The sequence below is a fragment of the Papio anubis genome, unplaced genomic scaffold (genome assembly GCF_008728515.1).
Source record: "Papio anubis isolate 15944 unplaced genomic scaffold, Panubis1.0 scaffold659, whole genome shotgun sequence".
Classification (NCBI taxonomy): domain Eukaryota; kingdom Metazoa; phylum Chordata; class Mammalia; order Primates; family Cercopithecidae; genus Papio; species Papio anubis.
The window spans coordinates 29,204-33,452 of NW_022166814.1; the positions used below are offsets into that span (position 1 = coordinate 29,204).

General features: G+C 62.0%; 1 pseudogene; it reads left to right on the plus strand.

Annotated features, from left to right (window-relative positions):
* The first annotated feature begins 1,002 nt into the window (after positions 1-1,002).
* On the plus strand, positions 1,003-2,664 carry LOC116273407 (annotated as a pseudogene).
* The last annotated feature ends 1,585 nt before the right edge of the window (positions 2,665-4,249 follow it).

Here is a 4,249-nt window from a genome sequence, read left to right on the forward strand (position 1 = left end):
CCTCAGGCTGCAGAGAAAACTTGGGGGCGGGGGTCGAGGAAGCCGCGCCCCGAGGCTCCCAGCGCAGCCCCAGGAGGAATCCTGCCGCCAACAAGAAGCTGTGCGCGCGGCCGGGCTCGGCGCCGACAACAGCCGGAGCTGCCGGGCCTGCCGCGAGCCTCCGCGTCCAGGTGGGGTCTCCGCGCCCCAATTCCACCCCGCCCCGCCATCGGCGCTCCCCGCAAGTGCGGGGTTTCCACCCGCCCCGGCGTTCGCGCCCACTCACGGTCTCCCTTGCCCCCCCGGGAGATGCTCCCCGCGTTCTATTCCGCCCCGCCCTGGCGCGCCCCGCAAACGATGTGACCCCGCCCCCCTGCGGTCTCCCCTCCCCCGGACGCTGCCCCTGCCCCCACCTGTGGCGCTCCGGGCATCTCTAAAGCCCCCAACCAGAGTCCTCCAACCCACCCGCGAGGCTAGCGCACCAGCAACGCGGCCCCACCCGCAGGGACCCCGCCCACTTGTGGTGCTACCCCCGCCTCTGCGACCTCCCCCACCGCTAGCGCGGCCCCCACCTACGACGACCCCCGCGTAGGTGCTCCTGCCCACACGCACCCCCCCGCCAGCCCCTGCCCCTTCCCTGCCCCTGCCCCTAGCCGCGCCCCCGCCCCCGCAGCCCCTCCCGTGCGCTCGGGCCCCGCCCGTCACCGCCCTTTGGCGCTGGGGCCGGGCGGGGGCGCGGGCGGGGCAGCGGTTCCGAGTCGGGCGCGCGCCGGCAGGGTCCCCATTGCCTGCTGCGCACCCGGACTAGCGGCTGCCCTCGGCCTCCTCGCCATGGACGCGGACGACTCCCGGGCCCCCAAGGGCTCCTTGCGGAAGTTCCTGGAGCACCTCTCCGGGGCCGGCAAGGCCATCGGCGTGCTGACCAGCGGCGGGGATGCTCAAGGTGCGCGCCCCCCTCCGGGCGGCGAGGGAGGGACGGACGGAGAAGGGGAGAACAGGGCGAAGGGGATGGGGGGACGGGGCAGAAGAGGGGGAAGCGATGGGAGGACCCGGGGAAAGGTGGGGAAGCGATGGGAAGAACTGGGGAGAAGAGCGGGGAAGCGATGGGAAGAACTGGGGAGAAGCCCGTGCCCGGGAGCGGCAGGGGTACCTGCGGGGCGGCGGGAGCCGGCAAGGCAGCCCCGGGGTCCTTGCCGGGTGGGGCGGAGGAGGAAGGGACATGGCGGTAGGAACCTCCATCCGGAAAATAGTGAGCTTTCCACCCCCTCCGGTTTATGTTTTAAATTGAGCCTGGCAGAGGGGGTCGCCTGGAGCGCCCTCGGGGGTCGTTCTGCCTCTGAGCTGTAGGACGGGGCCGGGCTTCCCCTCCGAAGCGTGGGTACAGCGCGATCACTTCCTAAGTGGCCCCCGCCCCCCAACTCCGCCCCACGCCACCCCCCAGCATGTCGAGGAAGAAACGGCCGGATCCCCGCGCGCCTCCTGTCGCCTCGTGCCCCGCGCGGCGTGGGCGGGGTCCCGGCTGCTGCAATGCGGGACGCGGCGGGGGTGCTCTGGGTTCCCGCCTGGCGTCTCCGAGGCGGTCCGGCAGCCCCTCGCGTTTCCGCTGGAAGATTTTAAAAAAGGGTTTCCTGCGCTCGCATGTGCTGTCGCCTTCCGGCTCGTGACAAAACCGAAAACTAAAATGGGTCCCAGGCCCTCCCCGCCAGCCTCCGCGGACGGGAAGGACCAGGAAGCGGGGACTCCGGGACGTCAGCGGCGCCGCGGCGCGGGCTCTGGGCTTCCCCTGCCCTGCAATGTGGAAGCGGCTCTCCAGGAGGGGCCCGAGCCTGGGTCCACGACGCGGGCGCGCCGGGAGGACATTTAACATTGAAGAGCGGGAGGTGGTGGAGACTGCGCTCCCCAGGCCCCGGGTGCACGTGAGGGCGCCGGTGCCCGGACGGTGGAGCGCCCCAGGCCGCGCAGCCCCTGGCGGGGAGGTCGGCGCTTCCCAGGCGAACGCTACCTGCGAGCCTTAGCGATAGCGCGGGCTGGAGACGCGACGCGCCCGGAGCTGGGTTTTGATTTTTATTTTCCCGGTTCCTCCTGCCGCAGATGCGTGGAAAGGCCCGGATGGCGGATTTCTTCCCGTTTCGGGACCGCGCACTGCACAAGGATGGAGCGGGGATGGGCCCATAGCCCACTGCCCCGGTGACCTTCCCTTCGCCCTTGAGCGCGCGGGGCGGGCGCGGGCGCTGCAGGTTGGGGCGCTGTGGGCGCCGCCCCGCCCGCCGCGAGCGCCTACGTGATGCCCGGCCCGTCGTCTCCGTGCGCCCAGGCACCGACATCCGTACGCCGCGCGCTCCCCGAGCCAGCAGCGCAGCCTCCCCAGGCCCAGCGCCCTCGGCGGGAGACCCTGGTGGCAGCGCCAGGCCCCGCCCCGCAGCCCGCCCCCCAGCGCCCCTGGGAAGTGGTCTGGTGTTAGCGTTCTAGTTAAAGGATCCCAGCATCAGCGTTCCTCCGGCAGGGTTGAGTTCTCAGATAAAGAAAAGGTGATGCAGCAGAGGCTGGGATTGGAGAAATTACGAGAGTGAAGTGGAAAGAGCCTGGCCAGCGTGACTTAAAGCGGCCGGGAGATGTGCGAGTACGAATGGAGCCGCCTTGGGGTCCAGACAGGACCCAGAGTGGCTTCTCAGTCAAAGGCCTTCAGAAGCAGAGGGAGCACCTGGAGTGACCTTACCCGGGGCCGCGAAAGACAAGAAACCTTTGGCACGGGAAGAGGAACTGACCTCTGGAAGCCACCAGGGCGGGTGGAAGGTCAGGATTTCAAGGTGATTTTGGAATTTAAGTGCTGTGGGTCCTGCACGGTGGCTCATTCCCAGTGCATTGGGAGGCCGAGGCAGGAGGATCGCTTGAGCCCAGGAGTTCCAGAGCAGCCTGGACAACATAGTGAGACTCAGTGTCTACAAAAAAATAAAAAAGAAAGAAAAAAACATTAAGATGCTGTATGTATTGGAAAATATTTATGGGTCATTCTTTTGAGCTCCATGTCCAAAAGCTTGCTAAAATGCTTGGGAGTTTGTGTACAGGCATGTGAGATTAGGATACATTGGCAGAATCGCAGTGTTCTCTGTTATCCTGGTTTTGCCACCTGGGAGGAGTTACACATATTGAAGGTTAGTAAGTCCACGCCTCTTCTCTTCTGGGGAAAAAGGTACTTTGGAAACCAATATTATGTGGGAACGTGGCTTGGTTGGTACAGCCTCGGCTTAATGGGAGACAGCTGCCCTCAGCTCTGCAGGTGGCATCAAATACGGTGGCCTCGAGCCCACATGGGTCACACCTGGGCTGTCCCTGGGGAAGCCCGCCACGGCGGGTCGCCTGGGCATTCTTTCCCTGGCAGAGCCGAAGTCACAATTTTTTTGTAGACTCTGTAAAGAGCTTTACCCTTCCGAGATATGATCTTGAACCTGTTGGAGCATTTGGACGCATTTCTTTTAAGGAAGTTCACCTCCAGATGTGCTCAGAGGGCCTGGTCTTAGCTGCCACAGATTTACAAATTCTTACAGTAAGTAGGTTATTCCTCGAGAATTTATCTGTTGTGCCCCCATTCTTTTTGCCATTTTATTCTGATTCTATATTAGTACTTGATTTTCCCTGACATAGAAGACTATTGCCTGTAGCTGGAGATCAGAGAACACATTCACATTCAAGTATCAATTTCAGGGGAATTATCTGTCAGATGTGAAATTATGGTACAATTCCATATATTAAAATGACCATAGCTACCATTGGTTGAAAATATTTTGTGTACTAGGAGCTTTACAATTCTTATCTCCAAGCCTAGATAGATGGTCCCAAGAGAGGCATGCCCTCATTTTGGAAGTGGGGAGAAAGACTCACAAAGAAAAATAGCTTAGGTAAGGGAGTGAGGTGCATACGCGATTGTGGTAGGAGCAAAACAGATCCTAATTCCAAATATTGTACTCTCCCTTAGACCATGAAGAGTACTTATGTCTGGCTCTGTCACCCAGGCTGGAGTGTAGTGGTGCCGTCACAGCTCACTGCAGCCTCAAACTCCTGGGCTCAAGTGATCCTCCTGCCTCAGCCTTCTGAGTAGCAGGGAAGACAGGAATGCAGCATCATGACCGGCTAATTGTTATTATTATTAGTAGCAGAGACAGGATCTCACTATGCTGCTGAGACTGGTCTTGAACTCCTGGCCTCCTCTAGTGAGCCTCCTGCCTTGGCCTCCCAAAGAGCTGGGATTACAGACATGAGCCATCATGTCAGG